A 16,685-nucleotide genomic window follows, 5' to 3' on the forward strand; every position below is an offset into this window, starting at 1 on the left:
TTAACAAGTGCTAGCTCCGCAGATGACGATGAACAAATGTATGATGAGATAAAAGACATTCTGCAAATAATGAAGGTAGACAAAAATTTAATAGTCATGGGGAACTGGAATTCGATACTTGGAAAAGGAAGTGAAGATAAAGTAGTGGATGAATATGGAAATTGGGGTAAGGAATGGAAGAGGAAGCCGCCTGGTAGAATTTTGCACAGAGCATAAATTAGTCATAGCTAACACTTGGATTAAGAATCATGAAAGAAGGTTGCATACGGGGAAGAGGCGTGGAGACACTGGAAGATTTCAGATTGATTATGCAGTGGTAAGATAGAGATTTAGGAACCAGGTGTTATATTGTATGATATTTGCAGGAGTAGATGCGGACTCTGACTACAACCTATTCGTTATGAACTTCGATTAAAACAGAAGAAACTGCGAAAAGGTGGGAATTTAAGGAGATGGGACCTGGATAAACTGAAAGAACCAGAGGTTGTAGATAATTTCAGAAAGAGCATTATAGAATGATTGACAATAACGGGGGAATGCTGAGAGAATTAGATTAGGAAATGAGACACTTAAAGTAGTAGATGAGTTTTGCTATTTGGGGAGCAAAATAACTGATGATGGTCGAAGTAGAGAGGATATAAAATGTAGACTGGCTAAGGCAAGGAAAGCTGTAACGAATGAGGAAGTACTGAATAGAAATGGGGGGGGAATGAATTTGTGGCACAACTTGACCAGAAGAAGGGATCGGTTACTAGGAGATGTTCTGAGGCATCAAGGGATCACCAGTTTAGTCTTGGAGGGCGGCGTGGAACGTCAAAATCGTAGACGGAGACCAAGAGATGAACACAGTAAGCAGATTCAATAGGATATAGGTTGCAGTAGTTACTTGGAGATGAAGAAGCTTGCACAGGATAGAGTAACATGGAGAGCTGCATCAGACAAGTCTCTGGACTTAAGAACACAACAACATACTGCCTCGAGCTCTTATAATGCACTCTATGAGAAAGACATGTGCTTATGAGTTCTCCTGCAATTCCTCTGTGTTGAAACATCCTAAAATGTCAGTGCCACTGGTGTTGTTTGATATGTGAGTTCTGGGATTTGTTCTCTGCACTCTGAAAACTGTGAATATATCGCTTGACCTATTTGGGAGGTATGATTTCTCAAATACTGTCTTGTATGGACTGTGAAGATTAAAATGCGTCCACATTTGAGCTTTTATTGTTCTGTTCAGACATTCCGTGATACTCGCCTTCAGGTGGGTGAATGTTTAGTAGTGATGTATTCCATACTGCTGCATCATACTCTTGAAATGCCTATTGTAAAACTCTCCACCATGATCAGTTCAGAGGTTGTCTGGACACCAATTCATCTGTCCTCGCATCGCTTTACTCGTTACAAAATCAGCAACATTGTCGGCATTGTGTACTTTTGCTGAGAGTTCACTGAGACATTCAGTAACTGGTGTAAAAGTTTCTCTTAGTGTCTACTCTAGATCCACATGACCTAATCTTAGCAGCTGCAACTTCTCTCGAACACCTTTCTGTGCCATAACGAACTTATGCGTAGTCGACATCTTATTAGAAGCAGACGCCTTCACAGATCACACCTTATCCTTCCTATTCTATCGACCTTTACATTTAAGTGGTTTACTTTCTTTTCTAATAAAGTAACCCTAGCACCAAATTTGTTGATCAACCTCAGAAGGGCCACGATAAATTTTTCAGGATCCTTAATTTTACAATCGAGAGACGGAAATTTTTTCATCAATATACAGAAGAATTTTCTGTCTGTGTATACCCATCCTCTCAGATGGAGTGTCCGGGATGCATGCAAACTTGTCCATTGTGCAATGTACCGGGTGATCAAAAAGTCACTATAAATTTGAAAACTGAATAAATCACGGAATAATGTAAATAGAGAGGTACAAATTGACACACATGCTTGGTATGACATGGGGTTTTATTAGAACAAAAAAAATACAAATATTCAAAAAATGTCCGACAGATGGCGCTTCATCTGATCAGAATAGCAATAATTAGCATAACAAATTCTATCAACTTTTACATTTAAGCAAGAAGCAAAGAGAGCTTCACTCCCGGTTTAAACGCAGCCAAATTCTCTCAGATAAACAGAAGCTAAACGATGTCAAAGTTAGAATAAGGAGGGCTATGCGTGAAGGGTTCAGTGAATTCGAAAGTAAAATTCTATGTACCGACTTGACAGAAAATCCTAGGAAGTTCTGGTCTTACGTTGGATCAGTAAGTGGCTCGAAACAGTATATCCAGACACTCCGGGATGATGATGGCATTGAAACAGAGGATGACGCGCGTAAAGCTGAAACACTAAACACCTTTTTCCAAAGCTGTTTCACAGAGGAAGACCGCACTGCAGTTCCTTCTCTAAATCCTCGCACAAACGAAAAAATGGCTGACATCGAAATAAGTGTCCAAGGAATAGAAAAGCAACTGGAATCACTCAACAGAGGAAAGTCCACTAGACCTGACGGGATACCAATTCGATTCTACACAGAGTACGCGGAAGAACTTGCCCCCCTTCTAACAGCCGTGTACCGCAAGTCTCTAGAGGAACGGAAGGTTCCAAATGATTGGAAAAGAGCACAGGTAGTCCCAGTCTTCAAGAAGGGTCGTTGAGCAGATGCGCAAAACTGTAGACCTATTATCTCTGACGTCGATCTCTTGTAGAATTTTAGAACATGATTTTTGCTCGCGTATCATGTCGTGTTTGGAAACCCAGAACCTACTCTGTAGGAGTTAACATGGATTCCGGAAACAGCGATCGTGTGAGACCCAACTCGCTTTATTTGTTCATGAGACCCAGAAAATATTAGATACAGGCTCCCAGGTAGATGCCATTTTCCTTGACTTCCACAAGGCGTTCGATACAGTTCCGCACTGTCGCCTCATAAACAAAATGAGAGCCTACGGAATATCAGACCAGCTGTGTGGCTGGATTGATGAGTTTTTAGCAAACAGAACACAGCATGTTATCAATGGAGAGAAGTCTACAGACTTTAAAGAAACCTCTGGCTTGCCACAGGGGAGTATTATGGGACCATTGCTTTTCACAATATATATAAATGACCTAGTAGATAGTGTCGGAAGTCCCATGCGGCTTTTCGCGGGTGATGCTGTAGTACACAGAGAAGTTGCAGCATTAGAAAATTGTAGCGAAATGCAGGAAGATCTGCAGCGGATAGGCACTTGGTGCAGGGAGTGGCAACTGACCCTTAACATAGACAAATGTAATGTACTGCGAATACATAGAAAGAAGGATCCTTTATTGTATGATTATATGATAGCGGAACAAACACTGGTAGCAGTTACTTCTGTAAAATATCTGGGAGTGTGCGTACGGAACGATTTGAAGTGGAATGATCATATAAAATTAATTGTTGGTAAGGCGGGCACCAGGTTGAGATTCATTGGGAGAGTCCTTAGAAAATGTGGTCCATCAGCCAAGGAGGTGGCTTACAAAACACTCGTTCGACCTATACTTGAGTATTGCTCATCAGTGTGGGATCCGTACCAGATCGGGTTGACAGAGGAGATAGAGAGATCCAAAGAAGAGCAGCGGGTTTCGTCACAGGGTTATTTGGTAAGCGTGATAGCGTTACGGAGATGTTTAGCAAACTCAAGTGGCAGACTCTGCATGAGAGGCGCTGTGCATCGCGGTGTAGCTTGCTCGCCAGGTTTCGAGAGGGTGCATTTTTGGATGAGGTATCGAATATAATGCTTCCCCCTACTTATACCTCCAGAGGACATCGCGAATGTAAAATTAGAGAGATTCGAGCGCCCACGGAGGCTTTCCGACAGTCGTTCTTCCCGCGAACCATACGCGACTGGAACAGAAAACGGAGGTAATGACAGTGGAACGTAAAGTGCCCTCCGCCACACACCGTTGGGTGGCTTGCGGAGTATAAATGTAGATGTAGATGTAGAAGACAAAACAAAGATGATGTTCTTTACAGGAAATGCTCAATATGTCCACCATCATTCCTCAAAAATACCTGTAGTGGAGGAATAATGTTGTGAACAGCACTGTAAAGCATTCCAGAGTTATGGTGAGGCATTTGCGTCGGATGTTGTCTTTCAGCATCCTCAGAGATGTCGGTCGATCACGATACACTTGCGACTTCAGGTAACCCCAAAGAAAAATAATCGCACGGACTGGGGTCTGGGGAATTGGGAGGTCAAGCATGACGGAAGTGGCGGCTGAGCACACGATCATCACCAAACGACGCGCGCAAGAGATCTTTCACGTGTCTAGCAATATGGGGTGTGTTTTTTTCGGTTCAAATAAAACCCCATGTCATTCCAAGCAAGTGTGTCAATTTTTACCTCTCTATCTACATTATTCCGTGGTTTATTAAGTTTTCAAATTTATACTGACTTTTTGATCACCTGGTATAATAACCCACCGACCACTTTCAGAGCTGTATAAATTCAAATTCCTGGCGGTTGTACCTTTACATACCGTCATTAAATTTTCTTGTTTTATGAATAACACGAAACCTGTAGAGCATCTGATTCCATAGAACTTACGCATTCACTGAATGACATGTTAGTTCCTACATGAACTTGGTATATGTGCTTTAAATTCAAATTGTCTCCTTGTAAGGCTATAATGAGGTTTATCTATCACACACTAACTGGTATGGGATTCTGGAATATGTTTAACCCAAATATAATACGTCAACATCCATCTGATGACCAAAACAGAAATATCATTGAATTTGAGCCTCATTTTTCACAAAGGCATCATCAAATATGAACACGTCATTTGGCTTTACTTTTTCTTGTATGGGGATTTCACTGCTTTGACTGAATGTCATGTATGTTACACCATCGACACCTTGCAGTATCTTTGAGGTATCTTTTTTTAGTTGGTACTTGGGGTGAAACAGTGTTTTTGAAAATACACATGCTTATTCAAAGAAAATTTCCTGTGGGTGAGTTAACAGTTACATGGGAACGTATGTCTTGCCACAGCTGTATGGACCTACAGTTATAGCCCATATATTATCAGAGATTTGATAAATGCGAGAATTAGTGCACAGTCAGATTAACTGTTCATGCATCCATGTTGCTCACAAGAATAACCTACAGATGAATGGAAAAGAAAATTGGGGATGTTCTAGATAGCGATCACTTTGCCTATAGGAAAGGTAAAAGCACGTATGGCAGTTCGGATACTGCTGTTGGTAATGAAGGCAAGACTAAAGAAAAAATGAAGACACATTCATGGGATTTGTCGACCTGGAAAAAGCGTTCGAAGGTGTCTAGCGGTGTAAGATGTTCGAAATTCTGAGAAAGATAGGGGTAAGCTATAGTGTGACACAGGTCCTGTACAAGATGTACAGGAGCCAAGAGCGAATAATAAGAGTGGATGACCTATAACAAAGTGCTCGGATTAATAACGGTGTAAGATAGGGATTTAGTCTTTTCCCCATACTGTTCTTCAGTGCATCAACGAAGTAATGGCGAAAGAAGATACTGAATGAGATTAAAATTCAAGGTGAAAGGATAGCAATGATATGATTTGCTGATGACATTGCTATTCTGAGTGAAAGCGAAGAAGAATTACATGATCTGCTGAACGCAATGAACAGTCTAATAACTACAGAGCATGGATTGAGAGTAAATCGAAAAATGACGAAGGTAACGAAAAGTAGCAGAAATGAGAATACCGACAAATTCAACACAGGATTGATTGTCACGAAGCAGATGAAATTAAAGAAATTCTACTACATAGGCAGCAAAATAACCAATGATGGATGGATAAAGGAGGACATCAAAAGCAGACTAGCACTGGCAAAAAGAGCATTCCTGGCCAAGAGAAATCTACTAGTATCAAACGTAGGCCTTAATTTGAGGCAGAAATATCTCAGAATGTGCGTTTGGAGCACATCATTGTATGGTAGTATGACATGGAGTATGGGAAAACCGAAACAGAAAAGAGTCGAAGGATCTGAGATTTGAACCTACACTTGAATGTTGAAAATTAAGTTAACTGATAAGGCAAAGAATGATGAGGTTCTGCACAGGATCGTAGATGAAAGGAACATATGGAAAACATTGACAAGGAGAGGGGGCAGGATGATAAGACGTTCCTAAGACACCAGGGAATTACTTCAACAGTGCTATAGGGAGCTATAGAGGGCACGATCTCTAGACAAAGACAGAGATTGGACTACTTCCAGAAAATAATTGAGGATGTAGGCTGCATTTGCTGCTCTGAGATGAAAGGGTTGGCACAGGAGAGGAATTAGTGGTAGGCTGCATCAAACCAGTCACAAGACAGATGACTCAAATAAATTATGAAGTCGAAGTATCCCACTCTTCTCCTTCATCATCTGCTCTTCTTCTGCAATATCACAGGATCTGTCGCTTACAACAGTCTTTGTGTTATTGATGCTTCACCATCCTGTCATATATATATATATATATATATATATATATAAAAGTTTATTGTTCAGTTTAAAAAGGACAGAGTATGTTGACTATGGTGATGAGATTCAGACAGCCTGGTGCTATTGCATTATTCTAGACACTGCAGTGGAAGCACTGATAACAGCAATGTTATTACCTGAGCTATAAACAAAATAGAACACGTTTTGCAAGAATACACATATTTTTATTCAGGAGCCATACATTGGTCGCACTACATCAGAAAATCAATTGGTTGTTCCTTTATCTTCACACCTGTACAGAATTTGTCTAACAAACCCCTCTTGTCTGAAGAGAATTTAGTGTGTATTTCTCTCAAACAGAAGGCTATTCCTTTAGCTTCGTCTTTTGATCCTGTATTGATGCAGCATTCTAAATTATCTACATGCTCATTATATATATAAATATATATGTCCTTATAAAGAGTTAGAACACAGTGCAGCTATCTTTAATTCTTAAACACAAGGGATAGCACGATCGATAGGATGAAATAGTTCGTAATGGTGGATGTTGCAGATAAATGGATCAACCTCCAGATCGCACAATGACTGCCACACTGTCGTATAATGATTATAGATTGCATCAGCTCAGCACAGTAATTGACGAACGGTGAACGAGATGGCAATACTCAGTGGTCATCTGTTGACTGAGGTTGGGTTCTGCATGACACAATTCATCCCATTCGAACTCAATAAGCCTTACGTTGACACTTGTCGGTGCGAGTGTAACACAACACGCCAGTCGCTATCCACTGACGCTGTATACCAACCAGTATTTAAGTGCTTTGAACGTCTTGCTGTGTAATAGTAAATTGAAGTGAAAATCAGTATAGCACTGGCATGAATCGCAGCGTCTCATTCACCTCGTCAACACTCTGTAGTTGCAGAAACACCAGAGCTTTCTGGATTAGTGCATATGTAAGAGACCAGTACTGACCTGCACCATGTGGTGTAATACCCACAGCACAAATTTCTTCTTGGAACTGGGGACTGGCTGTGCGTCTTCATTAAACAAACTGACGAGTGCTATTGATAATAGCAACTTCTTGTCCCTCTCCAACACGCTGGTCAGGTGTGCTTCACCATCCAATGGTGCTTTTGCCACTGCTAGTCCCGACGACCTGCAGGTCACCGCTGGTCCTGATGAGGTGGTGGTGGCTGCTGTAGGCCTGGACATGCTGGAGGTCATCACAGGTCCCGACAAGCCAGACGTTGCTGGTGGTTTGGACATGCTGGAGATCACTGAAGAAAGAAGAAGAAGAACAAGAACAAGAACAAGAACCAGAATAACAACAAGAAGCAATAGGCATCCACACACAAAGAGATGGAGTTTAACAAAGACATGGACTTATTCACATGTACTTACTTTTAAGCTTCTTCAGCGTGACAGAGGCAGATGATGATCTTGGTTGCTGCTGACATTTCATTGTTTTTTAACTGACTGTGACTGAAACCACGTCCATCTTATATACCCCAACATCACGATTATGTGAACAGATCTAGCGTTCCGTGTTCCTATTGGCTCATGCGAATTTTCAGATGGGGTGAGGGAAGTGCCACATTCCTGTTGATTTCTGGAGAATAAAACCTACTTCAAATGTTCTCAGACGAGACCCATACAATAAGGCGTGCATGTCTGGTTCATTCGGTCTAGGGAAGTGGAACACGACGAATTTGTCTTTGCACTGTGGACTGCACAGCCATTTAAAAACTTGAACAGCTATAGCACAGGCAACAGTGTTAATGAGTTGCGAAATACATCTGTAGCCCATCCCACTGCATCAGTATTATTTGCAGAAAACATGCCCCCTATGCTCATCCATTATCACTTCCTTGCATTCCTCGTTTTGGAGTCTACGGATGCAGTTTTGAGATTTATGCCTACAGGTAAGACACTTATTAAACCCCTCGCTGTCGAACACCAACGTCTCCTGAACCATTTCCCGCCAAGAAGGAAGATATTACCTTCCACTCTAGACTTATTTTCGCCAATTCACAAGGGAGGAGAGGAGGCAGTGGTACGACAGTCTAAGTACAAATAAATAACGACAGTACCTAACATACTTCCTCTCCAGCAGCTCAGCACAGTGTGAGTCTTTTTCCTGCTAATTCAGAAGTGGGTTAGGTGAAGGGAGTGCCATGTCTCGTGGAAACTTGTTATATAAAGAATAAGCAAATTGAATTTAATAAATAAACTAATTACTTTTTTGGAGTTACTACGGGAGATTTCAGAAACCCAAATACAATTTTTGAAAATAATAACAATCTACATCGTTAGGCACTTTTATTGAAATGTGACCCTCACATGACCTATAATCATTTTGCTGGACAATGGTTGTATATGGAGCAGAAACCGTTGAATGGCTATTGTCTTTCAGTGACTCCTCCTACATACACAGCCATTGTCCATTAAAATAGTTATAGGTCTGGAGATAATCGTGTGATTATCGGTCACTTTTCAATAAATGTGCCTTGCAATATAGACTGTTATAGTTGCTTGAAAATGGAAAAAAATTGCAACACCGTATACGAGATGTTTACTGTCGCTTTGGAGAATCTACTAATAGTAAGATAAGAATTTTCGATTGATATAACCATTTCGCTCAAATATTAGTAGTGTAGAAAAATGGTTGTGTAAAATATAAACGACATACAACCGTAAAATTATAAAATAGAGAGAGGGGTTGAGGGTGGGCAAAAAAGGCAAGGGCAGGAGCAATGTAGGGGTAGGGGCAGGGATGCTATGCGTTTAAAGAGAGAGCGTCTTATACTAAAATTGCAAAAAGTCAGTTAGGAATTCTTCATTTAAAATACTAAAATTGTAGACCAATGGGTGTGTAAAACAGTAAGAGAGAAAAAAAGGCAGTAAATTATAAAAGAGGAGGTGAAACAGGAGAAACTTAGTGTCCTATAAAAATTAAAAGTGTGAAACTTTGACAGTGTAAAACCCTACGGACTTACTCGGAAAGCATAAAAAATAAAATTATATAAACATTCTTATCAAGATATTAAAAGTATAGGACTGACTGTATAAATTATAAAAGATATAAAGATAATGCAATTGTATAAACGGAATTATGTAGGGAACGTAAAAATGTATTAAGTATTCTCATATATTAAACATTGCAAACATTAGAAGTAGAACACAGTAAAGAGCATAAAATAATAAATTACAATACAGCAACTCAAGGTATGGGGAACAGAGTGTAACAGTGATAGCTAATGGGATTTTTTTCTGCTTGGTGGGATTACATGGCAGGCAGGTTTACAGTTGGTATGGAACCCAGTCTGCTAGGACGCCGTGTGAGCACTGCCGCTGTCTCTTTTCAGTGCATGTGACATAGGAGAAGAAAGTTAAAAATTGAATAGATACAATGGTTAACCAATGAATAGAAGATAATTTGTGGGGAAGGAAGTGTATGGCAGCACTAACAGGAACACGACAAAACAACAGGCGTCGACAAATAGCCTAATTGTTAGTGAGGAAAAGTGTAGGGGTAAAAATCGAAGTGAGAGACCGAGGCTTAACTAAGCTAACCATATTCAAGTAGATGTGGGCTGCAGTAGTTATAAAGGGGTGAAGAAACTGGTTGAGGGTAGATTGGCGTGGAGAGCTGCATCAAACCAGTCTTCGACCTTTATACAATTGTCCAGCAACCTGAAAACACTCTGTATGACTCATTAGAAATTAAATAGTGTAATGTATGTGCTTAATCTGGAAGCATTCTCTTAGGTTTCGTCTAAAATCTTACATGCCCTCTTTTAGTTCAAGACAGTGATCCTATTGACACGATGCACAATGCCCACAGTTTCGTGCCTGTTGGCCCAGCGTGACGTCATCTTGTCACCAGCATGCTACGCTCGACCGGACACAGCGAACCGCCCCGCACTCGACTCACCGGCAAGAGGCCAGCCGCTCCAGCGGGGCCGCTAATGGGCGATCATTAATTGCCCTGTGATACCGCCCTCCATTTACGAGCCCGCCGTTGCGTGAGAGAGTGAGGCCCTGGTGGAGTGGGGGAAGGGGAGATGGTTGCGGACTTTGACAAATGATGCAGGGCCTCGCCTGTCGGACCCTGTTAGAGGAGGCCGCTAATGCGGAGTGCTGGAAGGCTGTGCTGGGGCCCAAGGAACGTTCCCAAAAAGACAGCAGCACCTCGGAAGCCCTACAAACGGATTCTTCATGGCATAACATAAGGTGCAAGTGCGGAGGGATGTACTTTACCGGCCCGAGAAAAGGATAATCATCGTAAGGATTTTGTGTGGCGACGAGCCTTTTATTTTCCGTTATCCCCTTCGTAAAGGATAATATTTAGTGTCAATATTTGTATTTTACAGAACCACAATGAGCTGATGAAAAAATGAACTGCTTGATAAAAAAAGAAGACACTAAAGCACGTGAATAGAACTTGATACACGTACATTACACTGGTGGTCATGTAAATGATAGACTTCTCTGTGACAGGAAAGGAGGTCACCAGAGTGCGTCAATGCCGTTCGTGTTCAGTGTTATTACCAGGCCTGGAATGTTATAAAAAGGGAGTTATTTGTGGAATGATTACAGTGAAGGACTTTGAGATTTTACGTGCTTTTGTGAGACGGTGTTGTCACCACCTAACCGAGTTCGAAGCAGGCCTCCATTTGGCTGACTGGTCGATTTGTGGATCGTCCACATTTTTGGGCATTCGAATGTGACAGTAGTGACATGCTGGATTCCATGAAAACGTGAGGGCAGACTTAGCTGTCGTCAGGGTACATACTGACTACATCTGACGACCACAAAAAAATCGGCGTATTTTGCACGAAGCACATGCTAATCTCATCACATCTGCACCTGCCGTCTGGCAGTATGTAATGGACTCATTCAGTGTCTTCGCGCACTGTTGATTGGCGACTAGTGAATTACTGTAGCCGGCCGGTGTGGCCGAGCGGTTCTAGGCGCTACAGTCTGGAACCGCGTGATCGCTACGGTTGCAGGTTCGAATCCTGCCTCGGGCATGGATGTGTGTGATGTCCTTAGGTTAGTTACGTTTAAGTAGTTATACGTTCTAGGGGACTGATGACCGGAGACGTTAAGTCCCATAGTGCTCAGAGCCATTTTGAACCAATTACTGTATCATGAGTAGGCTGCTGTTAACGCCACAACACAAAGCGTTGATGCTGTTACATGAAACATGAGCCGCTGTTTAATGATGTTGAATTGTGGCCAGCGACGATTTTTGATTCTATAGTGCCCTGGATGACCACCGTCGAGCGAGTATGGTTACGTCTTGGTGGGAGGTCTCATTCTTCCAACTTTTCGGAGAGGAACAGCAATGTTACTCTCGGGTTCGTGGCGTGGGAGGTATGGCTTCCGGGGACATCTGTCATTGATGGTTTGAACACTGACGGCAGAATGATAGAGCATGTACATCCTCCATCTTCAAGGGGTACACCCTGATAAGAAAGATCACAGTCGAATTAATCAGTAGAAAAATGCGTTCGACAATAAAGTAAAAGATATACATACATCATACGTGAACAAAAGAAAAATGCAATTACAGTTATTAATACGCCCAGTCACCCGCAGCGTCGATAGTTGTTTGGCATCTACGACGCAAGCTCGAAACCACGTTTTCCGCTATTCATATGGAAGAGAACTCCAAACTCATCCAATTTTTTTTCTTGTAACTTCTCCGGCTCGTCTTCGATATAATCAACGTGTAAGCTGCCTCTCAGTCAAGAATTCAAAGTAATCTAAATGCTTTATGGATACGGCACGAAGGACAAAGATTCCCTCTGGTGGACTGTGAAAGAATTAAGGCGATGTTTTTTACCATCTGTGCGTAATACCGACCATGCTGTTACTTAACAAACTGTATCTCCGACGTAACAGTATAGTGGCTCCATCATTCACAAGGACAATGCTGGCGCAGACGAGGTACGTGTTTCTATGAGCTGTCTGTGTGACGTTGATTTACTACTGTGGTTGGTGAGATGGCCGTATCCGTCTCCGACAGGACTTATGTGGGAGCGACTCGGACAGCATCTACGTCCCATTGCCAGTATCCAGGATACGAAAGACCAGTTACAACAGTTATGGGACCAGCTCGCATAAGGAAAGGACACAACAGTTGTATGACATCCTTCATAGCCGAATCTGTGCAAAGGGCCGGCAGTTGTGGCCGAGCGGTTCTAGGCGCTTCAGTCTGGAACCGCGCGACCGCTACGGTCGCTGGTTCGAATCCTGCCTCGGGCATGGATGTGTGTGATGTCCTTAGGTTAGTTAGGCTTACGTAGTTCTAAGTTCTAGGGGACTGATGACCTGAGATGTTAAGTTCCATAGTGCTCAGAGCCATTTGAACCATTTTGTTAAGTCCCATAGTGCTCAGAGCCATTTGAACCATTCTGTGCATAGATTCAGGCCAGAGGGCATGGAACGTGAAAGTTATACATGGATTCATACTGCCAAGGTTTCCGTACTGAGACTGCACTTACACTAGATTTCTATTTATGAAGAATAAGCCACTGCATTCTATAAAACTAAATTCCGTACTTGAACTTCTGAAGAGACCAACATGTAACTATAAGTCTGATATCATGAGAATTTCGACAATGCATTGTAAATTTGTAATTGTTGCAACTTATTATTACAAGGTAATAGATCTGACATTTCGAAATTTGCCCTGAGATATCTTTATTCAGGAAGAATACACTAAAAGGAACACTATACAAAAATATTACCTTTTATCACATGTTCCAAGTATTTAAAAAAATTAGAAAATAGCCAAATTCGTAGCTCGCCAGGCAGCTGAAGAAAGGTACACCCCTAGCTCTGGTCTAGGGGTACCGTTTTTCATTCATAATGGAAACGTCTTCGGTCCCTGGTTTGAATCCCATCGCTGCTTAAAACTTGACTAATAATAAGCATCGGCGTCCGAAGACTTCCGGCGTAAGAAGTCATCCCCATTCTGCCAATGGCCTTGTCAAAGAGGGCGGAGGAGCGGATAGAGGTTCAGGGCACTCTCGTGTTCTAAGGGTGAGAAATTGCCCCTAAAAGGTGGAAGAATCAGCAACGATCAACGGCACGAGGATGCAGAAGGCAGTGGAAACCACTGTATTAAAGAGACGTAACATGTAGCCACAGAAAATGGGGCCTCTAATTGAAGAAGTGTCATGATGATCTCTCCAAGATTCCGGAATAGTCCCCCATTCGGATCTCCTGGAGGGGACTGCCAAGGGGAGGTTACCATGAGAAAAAGATTAAAAAATCAACGAAAGGATAACGTTCTACGAGTCGTGGCATGGAATGTCAGAAGCTTGAGCGTAGTAGGGAATCTAGAAAATCTGATAAGGGAAGGGATCAGTGAAGTGAAGTGAAAAGTGAAATTGAAAGAATACAAGGATTTCTGATCAGATGAGTACAGGGTAATATCAACAGCATCAGAAAGTGGTATAACTGGGGCAGGATTCGTTATGAACGGGAAGGTATGGCAGAGAGTGTGTTACTGTGAACAGTTCAATGACAGGGTTGTTCTTATCAGAATCGACAGCAAACCAACACCAACAACGATAGTTCAGGTATACATGCCGACGTCGCAAGCTGAAGATGAAGAGACAGAGAAAGTGTATGAGGATGTTCAAAGGATAATACAGTATGTAAAGGGGGATGAAAATCTAATAGTCATAGGGACTGGACTGCAGTTGTAGGGGAAGGAGTAGAAGGAAAGGTTACAGGAGAATATGGGCTTGGGACAAGGAATGAGAGAGCAGAAAGACTAATTGAGTTCAGTAACAAGTTTCAAATAATAATAGAGAATACTCTGTTCAATAATCACAAGAGTATGAGGTATACTTGGAAAATGCCGGGTGATAAGAGAAGATTTCAGTTAGATTATATCATGGTCAGACAGAGATTCCGAAATCAGATACTGGAGTGTAAAGCATACCCAGAAACAGACCTAGACTACGATCACAATATAGTAGTGATGAAGACTAGGCCGAAGTTAAAGACATTAGTCAGGAAGGATTAATACTCAAAGAAGTGGGATACGGAAGTACTAAGGAATGTCGAGGTACGGTTGAAGTTGTCTACGGCTATAGATGCAGCAGTAAGGAATAGCTCAGTAGGCAGTACAGTCGAAGAGGAGTGGACATCTCTAAAAAGGGCTATCACAGAAGTTTGGAATGAAAACATAGGTATAAAGAAGGTAACTGCGAAGAAACCAGGGGTAACAAAAGTAATACTTCAACTGATCGATGGAAGGAGGAAGTACTAAAGTGTTGCAGGAAACTCAGGAATACTGAAATACAAGTCGCTGAGGAATGAAATAAACAGGAAGTGTAGGGAAGCTATGACGAAATGGCTGCAGAAAAGCTGCGAAGACATCGAAAAAAAAAATGATTGTCGGAAAGACAGACTCATCATACAGGAAAGTCAAAACAATGTTCGGAGACATTAAAGGCAAGGGTGATAACAGTAAGAGTTCAAGGAGAAATCAGCTGTTAAATGCAGAGGAGAGAGCGGTTACGTGGGAAGAAAGCCTCTATGAGGGGAAGGGGTGTCTGATGTGATAGAAGAAGAAACAGGAGTCGATTTAGAAGAGATAGGGGATCCAGTATTAGAATTTAAAAGAACCTCGGAGGACTTAAGATCAAATAAGGCAGAAGGGATGGACAACATTCCATCAGAATTTCTAAAATCATTGGCGGAAATGGCAACAAGACGACTATTCACGCTGGTGAGTAGAATGTCTGAGTCTGGCGACTTGCCATCTGACTTTTGGAAAAGCTTCATGTACAGAATTCCGAAGACGTCAAGAGTTGACAAGTGCGAGAATTACCGCACAATCTGCTTAACAGCTGGTGCTTCCAAGTTGCTTACAAGAATAGTACACAGAAATAATATACAGAAAATGGAAGAGAAATTGAGAATGCGCTAGATGACAATCAGTTTGGCTTTTGGAGAGGTAAAGGCACAAGAGAGGCAGTTCTGACGTTGCGGTTAATAATGGGAGCAAGACTAAAGAAAAACCAAGACACTTTCTTAGGATTTGCCGACCTGGAAAAGGAATTCGACAATGTAAAATGGTGCAAGATGTTCGAAATTCTGAAAAAAGTAGGCGTAAGCTACGGGGAGAGACGGGTTTTACACAGGATGTGCAACAGACAAGACGGAATAATAAGAGAGGTCGACCAAGAACGAAGTGGTCGTATTGAAAAGGGTGTAAGACAAGGATGTAGCGTTTCGCCCCTACTGTTCAATCTGTACAACAAGGAAGCAATGATGGAAATAAAAGAAAGGCCCAGGAGTGGAATTAAAATTCAAGGTGGAAGGATATCAGTGATAGGGTTCGCTGATGACACTGCTATCCTGAGTGTAAGTGAAGAAGAATTACATGATCTGCTGAACGGAATTAACAGTCTAATGAGTACGGAGTGTGGACTGAGAGAAAATCGAAGAAAGGCGAAGGTAATGAGAAGTAGTAGAAATGAGAACAGAGAGAAAATTAACACCAGGATTGATGGTCACGCAGAAGATGAAGTTAACTAATTCTGCTACCTAGGCAGTAAAATAACCAATGACGGACGCAGCAAGTAGTAACCGGAAGAGAAGAGAAGAGAATCGAAGTATTTGAGATGTGGTGCTAAAGAAGAATGTTGAAAATTTATTTGGAATTATAAGGTAAGGAATGAGGAGGTTCTGCGCAGTATCGGAGAGAAAAGGAATATGTGGAAAACTCTGATAGAAAGAAGGGACAGTATAACAGAACATCTGTTAAGATATCAGGGAATGACTTCCATGGTACTAGAGGGAGCTGTAGAGGGCAGAAACTGTAGAGGAAGACAGAGATTGGAATATATCCAGCAAATAATCAAGGAAGTAGGTTGCAAGTGTTACTCTGAAAACTGGTTTAAATAGCTCTAAGAACTATGGGACTTAGCATCTGAAGTCATCAGTCCCCTAGAACTTAGAACTACTTAAACCTAACTAACGTAAGGGCAGCACACATCCATGCCCGAGGCAAGATTCGAACCTGAGACCGTAGCAGTCGCGCGGCTCAGACTTAAGTGCCTAGAACCGCTCGGCCACTCCGGCCGGCTGTTACTCTGAGATGAAGAGGTTAGCACAGGAGAGGAATTCATGGCGGGCCGCATCAATCCAGTCAGAAGACTGATGACCGAAAAAAAAAACGTGGTCGTAGCACAGTGCACATGCTACACTGCAGGTGCATGG

The sequence above is a fragment of the Schistocerca piceifrons genome, chromosome 6 (genome assembly GCF_021461385.2).
Source record: "Schistocerca piceifrons isolate TAMUIC-IGC-003096 chromosome 6, iqSchPice1.1, whole genome shotgun sequence".
Lineage (NCBI taxonomy): Eukaryota > Metazoa > Arthropoda > Insecta > Orthoptera > Acrididae > Schistocerca > Schistocerca piceifrons.